General features: G+C 38.7%; 1 protein-coding gene across 9 annotated transcripts in view; it reads left to right on the forward strand.

Annotated features, from left to right (window-relative positions):
- FRMD5 (FERM domain containing 5) overlaps window positions 1–16,619 on the forward strand; it is a 316,870-nt gene that overhangs the window by 62,784 nt on the left and 237,467 nt on the right. Inside the window, exons 1-4 of one of the 9 annotated variants that reach the window (XM_045059419.1) lie at window positions 8,028–8,042; window positions 8,564–8,685; window positions 9,255–10,541; window positions 10,635–10,741. The exons of 7 other annotated variants lie outside the window; for them this stretch is intronic. The gene's annotated coding sequence lies outside the window, so the exon portion shown is untranslated. Of the gene's footprint in view, window positions 1–8,027; window positions 8,043–8,563; window positions 8,686–9,204; window positions 10,542–10,634; window positions 10,742–16,619 lie in introns of those variants that run through there. One more of the 9 variants, XM_045059420.1, reaches the window with a different exon arrangement.

Genomic DNA, 16,619 nt, shown 5'->3' on the forward strand with positions numbered 1-16,619 from the left:
TGCCTCTATTTGGTTCCACAGGAAATTCAGGATTCCTGATCTTCATGATAATGGTGATAATGTACATCCAGCCATTGATCTAGCAAGTGGCTCGCTTGGGTCCTGGCCTCTCCTGCCTCTTTTGTTGTACAACTTCACATAAACTGCTTTTTTTAGTCTCATTTTTGGAGTTCTGCCCACTCCCTGGTTTAAAGCAATGTGCTGGCTCCAATTACATGCCTTAAGTGAGGCAATTGTAATTCTCATTAACCTACAGAAGCTGAATTCCTGGCCTTCTTTGCTTGCTTCCAGACTTGGAGTCCATTAAGCTTTACTCACTGCTTTGTGTTTCTGTTCTATCTATAGTCCTTGGGAATATTTATTATAACTAATGTATAACAATAGAATTCATATAATTTATTGTCATCTTCCTGGATATGACTGTAGGATAACTCAGCATCTGTTTCAACTTCCTTCTAGTATTCCTTCTTTTACTACATGAACTGGAAAGTAAAAATTACTACATAGTCTTCCTTCCATCTAGGGTTCCTGATGTAGTTCAGATTGTAGTAATCACATTCACTTCTATGAGACTTGAATTCAGAACTGAGTTCAGTGGGGATAGGGTTCAGTACACATGGCATTAGTTTTGCTGGAGCAGGTCCAGTGGCTTAGAGTTTGCAGCTGTTTCTGATCCCCAGGTCGTAGCCTTGGGCTGTGTCCCCTGAAGCCAACAATTCTGGCAGCAACTTCCTGATCTGCAACTGGAGCTAAGACATTGTGTTTTATTTTTTATTTTATTTATTTTTTGAATGTTTTTATTCGTTTTTGAGAGAGAGAGAGAGCAAGAGCTAGCAGGAGAGAGGTAGAGAGAGGGAAACAGAGGGTCCAGAGTGCGCTCTGCACTGACGGGAGTGAGCTCAATGTGGGGCTTGAACTCACAGACCATAAGACCATGACCTGAGCCTAAGTCAGACACTTAACCAACTGAGCCATCCAGGCATCCCAGACATTGTGTTTTTAGAACCAACAATCACATTGGTGGCTGCCTGATTCCTGGATGTGGCTAAGGAATTATGATTGTGTCCAGCTCTTAGCAGAGCAGTGCTGTGCTTCTTTCACTTTCTGACGGTGGCAGAGGTGGCTGTTCCCTTGGCAGGCCAGTTCTATATGGATTCTGAGACTTGTTCTGAAGGTTTAGCATAGAGCCAGGTCTTCCAACTCTTCCAACTATTTTGCTGGCGTCTAAATGTTAGCACTTCAGTGTTAATTCTGATTCCGCTTGAAATACTAGAGGATTTTTATACCTGCAAGTGAATCCTGGCTAATACACCAGCTAGGATTTTGCCTTTTTTCCTTTTTATTTTTTGTCTATCATGATTACATGAGTAGTGCAGGAGTAGGGGGAGGGGTGTGGGCTCAAACTGTGAACTTACGCAGTCATCTTATCTAGAACTGTCACTTATATTGTTACGTTTTTCAATTTCAAATAGTTTCTTTTAGATCCTCAACATGTGAAATTTATGTTGATTTGCACCATTGTCTGGATTGTAAAACAGAAATAAAATGGTATCTGTTACCCCCAAGAAGAAAAAGGATAGTATATATTTAAGATTCCAAAGCAAACTGATTGGTTTAAGAAAATTTAGAAGATGTAATACATTTTTCTAACACTGGAAGTAATGAAGTGTTATGCTCTTTGAAGACTGTGATGAATTATATAACTACAAAGTAGAAAACACCAGCTAGCTACAAATAAATCTTATTCTCCCTCATCTTCCTACTTACATTTTATCACAGCTAGTTTGCTAGTTACATATATAAAGAAATAAAGCTCTTTCCTAGAATTTATAGAAGAAAAATATTTTTTCTAGCCATCTTTGTGAAAGGGCTCTCAAATTTCTGATACTGTTTTTATTAAAAGAGATACTGAGGGGTGCTTGGGTGGCTCAGTCGGTTGAGCTTCCGACTTCGGCTCAGGACATGATCTCACAGTTTGTGAGTTTGAGCCCCGCGTCGGGCTCTGTGCTGATGGCTCAGACCGTGGAGCCTGCTTCAGATTCTGTATCCCCCTCTCCGTCCCACCCCTGCTTGTGCTCTGTCTCTCTTTGTCTTTCCAAAAAAAATGAATAAACATTTAAAAAAATTAAAGAGATATTGATAAGAAATGTTCTTTTTCATTATTTTCCTGGCATAACATCGTTGCCATCCCAAACTTATCTGAACTACATTTGTATTGTGTATTGTGACTCCAGGAAATAAGCAGAAATATCCTGAAATTCCATTCCTCCTCTACAAACTTGTCTTATTGTTTCTTTTCATTTGCAGTTACTTAAAAAATTATGCCAGAAAGAGACTGTTAAAAACTGAGAACAAACTGAGGGTTGATGGGGGGTGGGAGGGAGGAGAGGGTGGGTGATGGGTATTGAAGAGGGCACCTTTTGGGATGAGCACTGGGTGTTGTATGGAAACCAATTTGACAATAAATTTCATATATAAAAATAAATAAATGGAAAAAAAATTATGCCAGAATCACAACACAGAGTAATGCTTATAATACAGAGCAATCTAAAATAGGTAGCCAATAAAAATGTATCTATGTTACGGGGCGCCTGGGTGGCTCAGTCGGTTGAGCGTCCGACTTCAGCTCAGGTCACGATCTCACGGTCCGTGAGTTCGAGCCCCGCGTTGGGCTCTGGGCTGGTGGCTCAGAGCCTGGAGCCTGCTTCCGATTCTGTGTCTCCTTCTCTCTCTGCCCCTCCCCCATTCATGCTCTGTCTCTCTCTGTCTCAAAAATAAATAAAAATGTTAAAAAAAATGTATCTATGTTATAATTACAACTTTGAAAAATTAAATATGTGGAGAATAAGTACTGGAAAGAAATATGAAAAAATGGAAGTATTTGATGGTTTCTTAGAGGAAATAAAACCAGTCAGGCTTGTTTTTTCATAGGAGGCTTGTTTTGACTCCTAGAGTATGGAATCTGCCTTTCCTCTCCTCCGTTTGTGAAAACTGGGAAAACGCTTATTTCTCGGTTTCTGGCACCACTCTTGTTTTTTGTGAGATATAAAAAATGATTGAGAGTGGTTGTGTGAATAACACATCTGTACATTTTTTAGGTACTCTGAGATGTAGCTTATATAGACTTGGGGACTTCCAACTCTTATAGCCACCATCATCCCTGTCCTGGTGTTCCAAGAGCATCCTAGTTTGTTTACTTTTCATGCTTATTCCTCAATATTCCCTTTCTACAGTGGCCTGAGTGATAATTTCAAAGTACAAGTCAGATCCCATATCTGCTTTGCTCTAACACTCCAAAGGGTTTCCCCCTCAGGCAGCATAAAGTCCTCTATAGTTGGTTCATCTTTCCAATTTCATTTCTTGTTGCTCTTTCCCTGTTCCCACCATTCTAGGCACAGTTGCCTTCTTGCTTACCCATCAACTTAAACATTCTGTCCTCTCAGGACCCTGCATTTGTCGTTGCTTTAGCCTGTAGGGCTTTTCTTTCACTGCTTAAAGTCACTGCTTAAATGCCTTCTCACAAACACCTTCACTGATTATCTAAATAGTACCTCTCTATCCTCTTATCTTGCTTTATTTTTCTTCTAAGTATTGTCACTAATGAGTATTCTATATTTATTTGTTTATTGTCTGTCGACTCCAGTAGAATGGAAGCATGATGAAACCACAGATTTTGTCATCTTTGTTCACTGTTACATGCTCAGGGCCTGGAACAGAACCTGGGACATAGTAGGTGCTCAATAAGTGAATTAATTTAAGTGGTCCCTTACTACATACATGGAATTTATTTCTTTTGTTTGCCTTACTTATTTCTAATCAAGGTTTTTCTGTCCTTGTCAAGTTGAATTTCAATCTGGATAAAGAAAGAGATGAAACTGAGTGCTTTTTTCTCTGCCTCATACAGTAGTCCTTGCCTTTCTTGATTCTCCCCACTTCTATTCATCTAAGAAGAGCTCCTACTATTGCCCTCCATGAGTGTGAACATAAGCTCATTTTGCGCCTTTACCTTCCAAACATTCTTTTTATAAATATTTGCCAGTCTTGTGTCTGTTTGACCTTGGCCATGTGATTTTTTTTTCTTGTATGTTTTGAATACGTCCTTTAGGTGCTTCATAGGGTTTCTTGTTTGAACACGTTCTTTAGTGTTTAGGTGCTTCACAGGGTTTCTTGACAATACATGTCAACTTTGAGATCTCCCCCTTATGTTAGTGATTGTATAGTTGAAACTTTTGCTTGAATTTTGCTGAAAAGTCTTCTGGGACTTCAAAGTTGTTTTTTCTTTTTTTTTTTTTTTTAATTTTTTTTTAAATTTTTTTAATGTTTATTTATTTTTGAGACAAAGAGAGACAGAGCATGAATGGGGGAGGGTCAGAGAGAGGGAGACACAGAATCTGAAACAGGCTCCAGGCTCTGAGCTGTCAGCACAGAGCCCGACACAGGGCTCGAACTCACAGACCGCGAGATCATGACCTGAGCCGAAGTCATCCGCTTAACCAACTGAGCCACCCAGGCGCCCCCGAAGTTGTTCTTTCACGATCTCTGAACATTGGCTTATATCTAATTTACCTCTGAAGTTTTGGTAATCTATTTTCTTTAACTTTAACCTGTATGTCTAATACAACCAGAATTATCTTATTTGGTGATTAGATACTTTAACATAGATGGCTTCCTTGAAGATTTTTGTCATTTTTTTACATCACCAATCTATTCTTTCTTGTCAGAATTAAGTCCTGTTTAGCAATTCCCTTCTTTATTTTTTCATTGTCAGCTTCCCTAAAAGCATTATTTTTTTATTAAGTGATTTTAAAGATTCCTTACTAGGATAGTTAATAATTACTCTTTCATATCCATTTGAATGAAAGTAGATAGAACTATCTTGGCAATGTAGTAAGGTTTATAGACTTTATGAATGGTAGTTGAGGGGTTAAATACATAATAGGTTTTTGATTAGACTTCTGACAAAAAATTTGGATACCTAAAAGAGTCAAACTGGCTTGGATTTATCCTTTGGTCAGTAGAGGTCATCCGTGCCAAGGAAACAAAGCCGTGTGTGTGTGTGTGTGTGTGTGTGTGTGTGTGTGTGTGTGTGTGTGTGCGTGTGTGCGTGTGTGTGTGTATGTATGTATGTTCTGGTCAGTGATATTACTATAACATTTATAGCATAGAAATAAGAATTTCTTTTTACTGTTAAAACAATTAGTTTATGTCAAGCTGGTTTCTGCTTGCCTAAGTCAGGGTTGTAAGTAAATTTGTAAATCTGTGTATCCAGTGCTTCGAAGTTCTAATAATGAAAAAGTACCCAAGAAATGCTATATTCTCTCCCTATTAGTTCATCCTCAGTTGATCCATATAGCTGTAAATCTGTTGCTCTCTTATAACTTGTGTAGCTATTTAAAGTTTAGAAAAAAATATGTATTTTTCTGAAGTGCTAAGCTTACAAATTTCCCGGGCTTCACACTTCTAACAAATAATGCATATTACAGAAAGATTTATTCTAGGGTCATTTTCTAAAACTTTGAACAGGTTTCACTTTGCCTGGACTGTGGTGGACTTATCCTTTTTCTCTTTATTTGCCCAGAGTCACCCAAGAACAGCTTTTCCTTTATAGTATCTAAGTCTCATTTGTAAACTATCTTGGAGTAGCAACTCTGAGGTATAATCTTCTAGCAAAAGAGGTAGTCAGGGCCCTGGGCAAGGGATCTAATCTGCATTGCCCATGTGGGAAAGAAAGCTACCGAGGTGAAGCAGAGCTGTTCCAGTCCAGTGGGCAAGTCCTGTTTCCCCCAGGGATCGATGGGGATGCCAGGCTTTCGTGGGTCTCACCTTGCATGGGGGGGTGGGGCACAGATGTGGTATTGGTGACAAATGGTAGCAACCTGCTGAGGCGTGGTGGGTTTAGAGGGCAGAAGATGCTTCTGGAGGTAGTGTCATTGGCTGCAAAACACAAGCTGGAGTTCCTTGCGGAACACCTATTCTAAGAATTTGCTGAGGGGCACCTGGATGGCTCAGTCAGTGAAGTGTCCGACTTCGGCTCAGGTCATGATCTCACAGTTCGTGGGTTCAGGCCCCACATGGGGCTCTTTCCTGACAGCTCAGAGCCTGGAGCCTGCTTCAGATTCTGTGTGTGTGTGTCTCTCTCTGCCCCTCCCCCCACTCATGCTCTGTCTCTCTCTGTCTCTCAAAAATAAACATTAAAAAAAATTAAAAAGAAAAAAGAGAGTTTGCTGAGACATTTGTTTTGCCCGTGGCTCATTTGTTCCTTGTCAGAAGTCCACCATGAGAAGTGGCCTAGTCACTAACCTAGGGAAATCTTGTAAGTCAAAGCTTGACCTTCCTCTGCTGGAAGAAGCACAGTGCTGTGAAAATTAGAGAGGAAACCATTCTTCCTTCTGTTCTGGGCTCTGCTTAGGTCTATTTTAGTGGTGTGGATTATTGTGAGGAGCTTCATTCTAAAAGCTTATCCTGCAGTATCTCTTGATGTCCTTGGAAATGATTTTGAGTTGTCTTTCCTTATTTGGAGTTAATGGGATATTGAAGCAGAAATTGAGTTATATCATCATCTAGGGACTGCGGGGAATCTCTAAGGATTACTTCCACTTTTTGTTTATTTTAAATAAAAAAAAGGCTTTGAGGTATGGGTGGCAGGGTAACGACACAATTACAGGAATTGCTTTCACTCCTCACTGGATTCAGTCACAGCACAAAGTTGTTGCTATAGTTCTGTAGCCCTGGGGATAATGTTTGTGATTCCTTTGCTTATTGTATTTTTGGGACAGTGCTTCTTAAAGTTGTAGAGTCTCACTTCTAGTAAATCAGAAAACAGGTTTCAGGTTTATGAAATGCTTATACAAGTGTACAAAAATTGGAGTTTGACTTTAGAGACAAAATTCTTTTTTACTATATGTAGTTTCTTGAACTGACTTTTAAAATGACCTGTAAGCAAGGGAACTCTGTTCATTTTTGACTCAGGAAAAATAAGAGCATCTTACCCATTTTTCTGATATAATTGACATTGATCCTTAAGGGTTACTTGGATTAAAGTTACCCTCTAGTCTCAGTTTTTGTGTTACTATCTCTTTCAAAATAGGACTTGCCTGAGATTTTTATTTTTATTTTATTTTATTTATTTTTAAGTAAGCTCTATGGCCAACCTGAGGCTTGAACTCATGACCTTGAGATCAGGAGTCGCATGCTCAACTGACTGAGCCAGCCAGGGACCCCTGAGGTTTTATAATGTAGAAATGTTTTATGGCCATTCCTGTTGACTTCTGTCTCTTTAAAAGCATTAGACCTCCACTAACATTTCGTTCCCACCTGCTGTTTGGTTAACACTACCTCTCTTCTTCAAAAGTAACACATTATGCCTTCAATAAATATGCCTTCTATCCCCATTGAGACTAAGACACTTGTTACCACATTATCTGCTCTGTGTTGCCCTTGCCCTTTTCCTGTTTGTTTGTTTCTTTTTGGGTTTTTTTTTTGTTTTTGTTTTTGTTTTTGGCACTCCGCATCTCCCTCTCATCACAGTTGTCAAGATCTAAAAAATTCAGTCTTCAGTTAATTCCATTTGATTCCTATTGTTCTCAGTAAAAAGAAAGAATGATGTTGGGAGTAGTAGGAGAGGTCCTAGAGGTAGTCATATTATTTGTTGTACAAGTATTTTCTTTTAAATAGTTGGATAATGATAGCAGTTTGCTTAAGTAAGCACATAGCTAGGAGTCCCCTAACCTACTCAATAGTGAATGCCAATGTTGTAATCCCAGTGATTTACGCCTAGAATATGTCTTAATCAGCTTCATGATCCTGTTCCTTTTTCAATGGTACTTCTTTTTGAAACTTAGTCTCTTGACTTTATAGTACTAAATAATACAGACATAAAAATAGTTACCTATCTTGGGCATTTTTTGATAATTACCCTTTGTTTCTAGAAGAATTATTAAAATATGATTGCTGGATCCATCTGTACTTTGAGGCGTGAAGTTTTACCTTTTCTTCTACCTTGGCACTGCTACTGAAGAAATTAAATAATTAAAAGTGGAAGTGTAAGTAAAAATGGAGATATAATGGAAAAGCCAGATTCCTCTAGCTGCCTCCTTCATACTACTGAAAGTTTGTTCTCTTAGAATGACAATGACATCTGGTGGGTTGTTTGTATTAATGGGGATCAGTGAGGAAGAAGAGATACAACAACAATGAAGTTGAGATTGTTTGGTAGCCATGGAAATAGGGGTTGGTGATGATTAGTCAGTGTTTTTTCAGTTTCTGGAATGAACACTGAACACTCCAGATTGGGATTTGGGTATGTATCTCTCTTAAGACTTTCATAATAAAAAAGCATTTATTAAATAACTCTGTGTGAAACATGATCTGTTCTTCATATAAGAGAGTGCCCCTCTGTGAATGTTTGTGATGTAAAGTGAACAATCAAAGAATGAAAACTCATTAGGATCAAACAGTTACTTAAAGAATTTTTGATGATGAATGCAGTGGTACCCAATGATTGGTATAAGGTAAGTTTATTAGTTTAACAGTCCAATGGCTGGACTGTTCTCTTTGCTTCCAGTTGCTTGGGAAAGTTTTTGTGAGGAAGACTGATTTCCAAAGTGATTTAAGTGATGGCAAGTTGAAGGATTGGCCAGCTGAGACTGGGAGAGACATAGCATATGAGACCGCTAAGAGACAAGGGTAGGCACCTAAATTTTGTGTGTGTGTGTGTCTTTTTTTTTCTTTCCCCTCCCTCCCACCCTCCCCCCCCCCCATCAACCCTCAGTTTACGCTCAATTTTTAAGAGTCACTTATGGTTTTTCTCCTTCCCTCTCTGTAACTTTTTTTCCCCCTTCCCCTCCCCCATGGTCTTCTGTTAAGTTTCTCAGGATCCACATAAGAGTGAAAACATATGGTATCTGTCTTTCTCTGTATGACTTATTTCACTTAGCTTAACACTCTCCAGTTCCATCCACGTTGCTACAAAAGGCCATATTTCATTCTTTCTCATTGCCAAGTAGCTTTTGTGTCTTTTTTTAAAAAGTAGGCTTCACACCCAGCGCAGAGCCCACTGTGGGGCTTGAACTCACGACCCTGAGATCATGACTTGAGCTTAGATCAAGAGTCAGGTGCTCAACTGACTCAGCCACCCCCAAGACACAAGTGCCCCAAGGTGCCCCAAGACATAAGGATAGAATGTGATACCCTGGTAAAGAGGATGAGGACGAGATATAGGCTTTTTTTAAAGGGTCTTTTTCTTTTTTTTTAAGGAATCTCTGGACCCACCTGGGGCTCGAACTCATGACCCTAAGATCAAGAGTCGCATGCTCCACTGACTATGCCAACCAAGTGCCCCAAGGACTAGATACAATCTAATGAGGAAAGAATGTATAGAAGAGAAAGGAGAGGTGAGAGTCCTTGAAGTGCAGTGACAGGAATGTGCAACTCAGAATAAGGAGGTGGTTCCTAGTCAATAGGATGATGCAATGTTCCTGCAAAGGTTTATAAAAGGATCATGTTCATGTAGAGGGAAAAGAAGTTAAGTGTTTTTTAGACTCTCGTCTTTTATTAGGAACTGTATGACACTCATTTAAACCTACCATTGTCTTGAGAACTGTGGTGTTCAGTCTCATCATGTCCTAATATAGACAACATATGAGCTTAGATTATTTTTAAGGCCTATTGTATTTATGCATTTTAGTTTTTTATCATAAAGTTTGATTTGAAGTAATTTCTGTGGCAAAGAAGAAGGTTAAATAAAAATTTGTCGAATGTAGTACCAGCATAGGGAAATGCCATTATCTCAAGGACTCAGCCTGGATTTCAAAGCTGTCAGTTGGAGCCATATTTCTTGAATTTTTTTTTTCTTATAACTCAAGCTGGTGTCATTTTTAATATCATAACATACATATCAGAGAAAAGGAGAAAATGATCCTGGTGCTGATTACCACTTGGAAGAAGGTTCGGAGAGGTGAACTTTTAATGAGACTTTGGTGTACTTATGATACATTTGCCCACCAAAATCACTGAAGTGGCTGACCTGACTTATATTGGTTTTTTGATAGCATCTGATTTCAACTCTGTGGGAATTTCTTCAAGTGAAAGGTAATTTATGGAACTTACTGATAAGACTGCTTACATTTAAAAAAGCTTTCTATTGCATTTAGATACACTCGGGAAAGGCCAAGATGTGCTAGGCTTCACTGTTAAGGTTGTGCTTACTCTAAAGTCAATGGTAGTGCAGCTGTGGGTCCATTCTAAATGACAAGAAAAGGATCTCTGTGCTAGGATTGGTGATGGGAGCTTTATTCCACAAAAGAGGTCATAAAAATGATGGTGGAATTTTAAAGATTGATGAGAAAGAGTGAGATTTTATCACCTTCATATTCTTTCTTTTTTTTTCTTTAGAAGTAAGAAAAGAGCTTTCATTTCATCTGAATGTCAAGTCAAAAGTAGTTAGTATTCATCAGACCACGTTTTTCCCTTCTTACGTCTAAGAATTTCAAGATCTCAGAAGTTAGAGCTGAAGCTTTATCCTCAATTGCAAAGGCCCAGAGGTAAAGCAAAGAAACGTAAAAATCAGCTTAACCTCAGCATTTAGTAAGAAACTGCAACAAATCATATAACATCTAGCTTGGTATCACTTACAGGAGCACAGGTACTAAGGCAATAATCAAAATGACTCTGAAAATCGGTCTTGTCAGATCCATTTCCTGTTCTGTGAAAGAATGAAAGAGCCAGAGACCAGGATGAAATAGTAAGTTACTCTTTCTTAATTTCATTGAGCTTTAGATTCTGATGCACATTGACATTCTCACTGACAAGCTGAAAAAGTACCCCTTTCACAAATAAGTGGCTTCACAGAAAAGAGAATACAAAAAAATAAAATTTTATTTACATTTTCCCAAATTAATTGCTCTCCTTTGTCACCAGATGTGTTTTTAATTGCTGTGTCAAATCCTGTCTTACTGATATATCATAATTTAAAACTATTCTTCTACTGAGGAGTACTTGGATGATTTCCAGTTTTCCACTATTCTAAATAGTACATCTCAGAACATCTCTATATAGATTATTTTCTTACCTTCTTCCCTCCTTTACTCCTAACCTCCCTCTTTTCTTCCTTCCCTCTTTCCCTTTTAGGGTACTGAGTATTTCTTCACATTCACTACATTCTTTACATTCATCCAGCTAGAATTATTGAGTCAAAAAATATGAACCGTTTTATAGTTCTTGTTACATATTACTGCTTATTCTTCAGAAAGACTGAATCAACTAGTAATGTCACTAGGTCGAAGTTCAGCCCAGGCAGTATCAGACTTTATAATTTATGTTTTAAGCAGTAGTACTCGAAACTAAATTTCTTTATTTTTTAACTGTGTATTTTTCCCTATGATTCCTTTCCTATTTGTGTCTCTTTTTTCAGTTTCTCTCCTTTGATGTTGCCCTTACATAATTGTAAACTTACATTTTGCACAATGCACCTTTTTATCACTTTCTCCTAATTTGTTGTATTCCTTTTGGTATTTTTTTATTGCAGTTTAATAAACTGATACTCTTATTTTTTCTGAGATAATTTTTTAAAGTTTATTTATTTATTTCAAGAGAGGGCGAGCAGGGGAAAGGCAGAGAGAGAGAGAGGGAGAGAGAGAATCCCAAGCAGGCTTCACACTGTCAGTGCAGAGCCTGATGTAGGGCTCGAACCCATGAACCGCAAGATCATGACCTTAGTCAAAACCAAGAGTTGGACACTTAACCAACTGAGCCACCCAAGTGCCCCTCATTTTTTCTGAGATAATTTTTTAATTACCACAAAAGATTAATTTTCTGGTTTATTTTCTTTGTCTTTTAAAATATCCGATCATAAAGATACACAGATGTGCTAATAAGCAAGGTGTGGATCCAAATACATTTTTTATACTAATATTCAGGTACTCTAGCATTTCTTAAGTGGTGATTCCTCAACATTGAATTGCTATTGAATTCGCGCTCATCATATATATTAAATAAGTGATACAACATTCTTTTTGAGTAAACTACAGTGGCCTCTTACCTAGTCTCCCTGCCTCTAGACAGTCTTTCCTGTTTAACCTGCACAGTGATGCCAGAGAAATCTTTCCAAAACTCAACATGCTCATGCCATTCTTCTTCTTGGACTCCTTTAATGGTTCCATTTTTGTCATGATGAAGCCCAAACTCCTTAGCCTGGTCAGTAGGTCCCTTTATGATTGAAGTCCTCTGTATCTGTCCATAATTATGTTCTGATATTCCTTGATAGGTGTTCTATGCTCCAGCCATGCTGAACTATCTGTACATCTCTGGACCATTGCTACTGTGCATTTATACATTATGTTCCCTTGAAATGTGCTCCTTCTTTCTTTTTTTAATGTTTATTTACTTATTTTGAGAGAGAGAGAGGAGAGAGGAGAGAGGAGAGAGGAGAGAGGAGAGAGGAGAGAGGAGAGAATCCCAAGCAGGCTCCATGCTGCCAGCGCAGAGCCCAACACAGGGCTGGAATTCACGAAGTAGGAGATCATGACCTGAGCTGAAATCAACAGTCGGATGCTTAACTTACTGAGCCACCCAGGCACCCCTGCTCCCTCTTTTTTACTTAATCACTTTCTCTGAGAAGTTCACTCACTCATTTAATAAATATTTTTACATAGTGTGTGCTAAATAATGTTTTAGATGCCAGAAATAGTAATGAAGAAAAAAGATGAGAATCTCTGCCCCTAGAGCTTTGCATTCTATTAGAACCCAGGACTAGGTTGGGTGCTTTTGGCTCTCACGGTACACAGTACCTTACTCTTAACAAAAAACAAGACAAAAAAAGAAAAACAAAAAAAAAAACCCCAAAAAACAAAAAACCAGGATGAAGTAGACAAAGTTAGTCTTCGTGATTCTGGTCTTTCTATTAAAGGCCTTTCTCCTCACTTCCTTCCCAGGAGATGGCATCACTGCTAATGCATTAATTGCCCTCTCTCTCATCCATTATCAAAACTTGTCCTCACAAAAGGAGCCGAAACTTACTCCTTTTACAGAAGGTAAAATTGAGAGTTTAAAGTATTAGCTCTCCCAGGGATATTCCATTCCAAAAGGCCAGAGAACCTTAAGCTAGCATCAAATTGCCTAAAATCAAGTTTAAATTTTGGAGCAATTAGCTTTTTTCAATACCGTTAAAACTGGAAAAAAGGAAGAGAAGAAGCAGCTTGAAGTAGAACCAGTTAGGTTATGGTGGATGTTCCCTCTAGGTCTGAAGTCTGTGGCCTTTAGTTTTTAACACAGTAACTGATTTCATGAGAAACTTTGAGCCCATTCATACTACTTATTTATTCCAATTGTCAACTGGGGAGAGAATTACTGTTTACTTCCTTTTCTTGGATCTTAGGAAGATTGGTGAGCCATTTTGGAGAAGTGCCATATAAATCTAATAAATGATAATAACTCAGCAATAATAATTAAAAAAATTTTGAGGACATACTCTATACAAAGCTGTAACACCTTTGTGAATCCCATTGGGGAATCTGGATGAATCTGAGTTTGTGACTGCCTGATTTTTTAAAAAATGTTTATTTATTGAGAGAGCAAAAGAGAGAGAGAGAGCAGGAGAGGGGCAGAGAGAGAGAGAATCCCAAGCAAGCTTAACACTGTCAGCACAGAGCCTGATGCAGGGCTCAAACCCATGAAATTATGACCTGAGCTGAAATCAACAGTCAGATGCTCAAGGGACTGAGCCATCCAGGCGCCCCATGACTGCCTAATTTATGAAGATTACATGCTTGAGGCTTGAGTTTGAATTTTGATTTTATTTTTTTAAGTTTATTTATTTTTTAGAGCACAAATGGGAGAGGGGCAGAAAGAGAGGGAGACACAGAATCTGAAGCAGGTTCCAGGCTCTGAGCTGTCCACACAGAGCCCGATGCAGGGCTCGAACCCATGGACCGTGAGATCGTGACCTGAGCCAAAGTCTGATGCTTAACCGACTGAACCACCCAGGCACCCCAAATTGGATTTTGAATGAGAGAAGTATATGTTCTGATAAATTGAGGTAAGAATTTAGTTCAGTGAAAAAGATAAGATAGGAAATCAAGAAAAGATAGTTTCATGGAAAAGTGAGTATGGAGGAGCAAGAAAGTGACTGAATATTAGAGACAGAATATTGCAGAAATGGTAAATGAGGTATCTATGATAGAAAAATATAGAGTGTTAAGCAAAGTTAATCTTGTAGTGGTGAGAGGAGGCGACCACCAACATATTCTGGATTTTAGGAGCACCAGTAAGACACTTCTGTCTGACTTAAAGTATATTTTCCATTTACCAGTGAAGGCTGAATAATCTTGTAAAGAATGTTTGACCTTGTGCAATATAAATAAGTGAGGAAAGAAAAACACCCTATATTCCCTAAATTAAAATTTGGTCTACTTTGAAGGAAAGGATAGGCCCTGCCAGAGAGTTATGTATTAATATGGAGTTACTTGGGACCTATTAAAGAAGGTTAAGTACCAGAGTTTTCATAATTGCTTCTTTAATTTCTTCATCATTTTATTCTAAATCACAAGTGGAGAATTACTAGAATATATGAACCCTCCTCAACTACCATCCCTAGCAAGCTTCATTAATCTTTGAGGTACTTGTTTCTGTTAAAAACAATGACCAAAAAAATGAAATGGAATCCAGAAGAACTAATTTTTATTCCTTCCTCTAATTCTTCAAAGCACGCTTGAAAAGTTTATTTATTTATTTTGAGAGAGAGAGAGAACAGGGGAGGGGGAGAGAGAGAATCCTAAGCAGGCCCCACACTTTGCAGAGCCTGATAAGGGGCTCATACTCATGAACCACGAGTTCAGGACCTGAGCCAAAGTCAGATGCTTAACTGACTGAACCACCCAGGTGCCCCTTCAAAGCACACTTTTAAAGTGGGGTATGTGTATGAGAAAGAGGGAAGATTTATTAGTGATCAAGTTGCTGTTTGGGGCGCCTGGGTGGCTCAGTCGGTTAATCATCCAACTTCGGCTCAGGTCATGACCTCACGGTTCGTGAGTTTGAGCCCTGCATCGGGCTCTGTGCTGATAGCTCAGAACCTGGAGCCTGCTTTGGATTCTGTCTCTTCAGCTGTCTCTGTCCCTTCCCTGTTCATGTTCTGTCTCTCTCTCAAAAATAAATAAACATTAAAAAAGTTTTTTTAAAGCTGTTCTATTTAGAAATGCCTTTTAATTTTAGTATTTGGGACGTAAATATCTTGGACAAGGGAAGAAGTACACATAGGTGCTGGAACTCTTGATTATACCTATACTGTTTTTCCTTTGACGTCTCCTGATGGCCACAAGTCCCTAACCTTTGTGAATACTAAGGCCCTGCTGGATCATCCCTGCAGAATTGCATACAGAGAAGCACAGTCCAGCAGCCAGAAAGAATTTAAAAGAGATCTCAGTCTTGACTTACTTCTCTCAAAGAATGTTAAATAAAATCTAAGTTATAATTCATAGTAATGCTTCTGACAGTCCTCTTTATTCTTTTCTCCAATTCTTTCACATCAGGGCTGCTTAGCAACCCTTCTCTCTCTAAAAGGTTGAGCTCTTTTTGATACCCCAACCTGATTTTCTTTCTTTCTTTTTTTTTTTTTTATTAGAGAGAGAGCAGGAGAGAGCAGGAGAGAGGAGCAGAGGGAGAGAGAGGAAGAATCTTATGTAGTGACACGGGGCTCGATCCCATGACCCTGGGATCATGACCTGAGCTGAAATCAAGGGTCAGACGCTCAACTGACTGAGCCACCCAGGAGTCCGCTGATTTTCTTTGTGCTCATCTATTTTCCCCAACTCTTTATTAAATGGGCAGACATAGTATTCCTGGTTTCTTTTCTTATTTTTCTCTATTCCTTTCCCATTACTCAGATTCTCCACAAGAAAAGTGAGTCCAGAAACTGTCAGAGCAAGCAGGGATTCTTCCTTCCTTCCTCTCAGCTCTACAGTCTTACCTTTCTTCATTCATTCTCTTGATGCTGAACTACAGTAGGTGTTGGGAAACTGGACAGTGCAAAAGAGAATTTTCCTCAGAGGACTGTGCAGGATGGAGAAGTAAGTTGATTAGGTGAAGACTAAATATATTTTAGTTAGCCCCTCCTTCTCCCAGGATGGGTGCATTCACACTTTAATAAATCATGCTGTGGTTACATAATAAGGTTGCTTTGAGGATTTAAGAATTCTATTTTTTTAGTCCAAGGGAGGAAGTTCTTTTTTTATTTTATTTATTTTTAAAACTTCTTTGCTGGTTAATGGGAGTCTGTTACATTGGAGCATCTTATCTAATTGGCACATTCAGATCATCTGATTGTTCTATCCCACAGTCCGTGGGCCATTTCTGCCAGTTGTTAAACTAAAGAAATATATTTTGAAACATTGCTCCATATATCCTGTTAAATCATCTCTCCTCCTCTTCCTTATCCCTACTATTTTCCCTGGTTAGCACATATCCTTAGCCACCAACATGTTGAAGAAGGCTAGCAGACAGATATGGGTGCTGGGACAAGGCTTGAATTATCAACCAAGAGTAGCCTGGACTCCATTGCTCATAGTAGCTTCTTTGATCCATCATTTACTTATTGACATAATCTAAAGAGGGAAGGACCCTGTCTTGCT

This window comes from Felis catus, chromosome B3, assembly GCF_018350175.1.
Source record: "Felis catus isolate Fca126 chromosome B3, F.catus_Fca126_mat1.0, whole genome shotgun sequence".
Lineage (NCBI taxonomy): Eukaryota > Metazoa > Chordata > Mammalia > Carnivora > Felidae > Felis > Felis catus.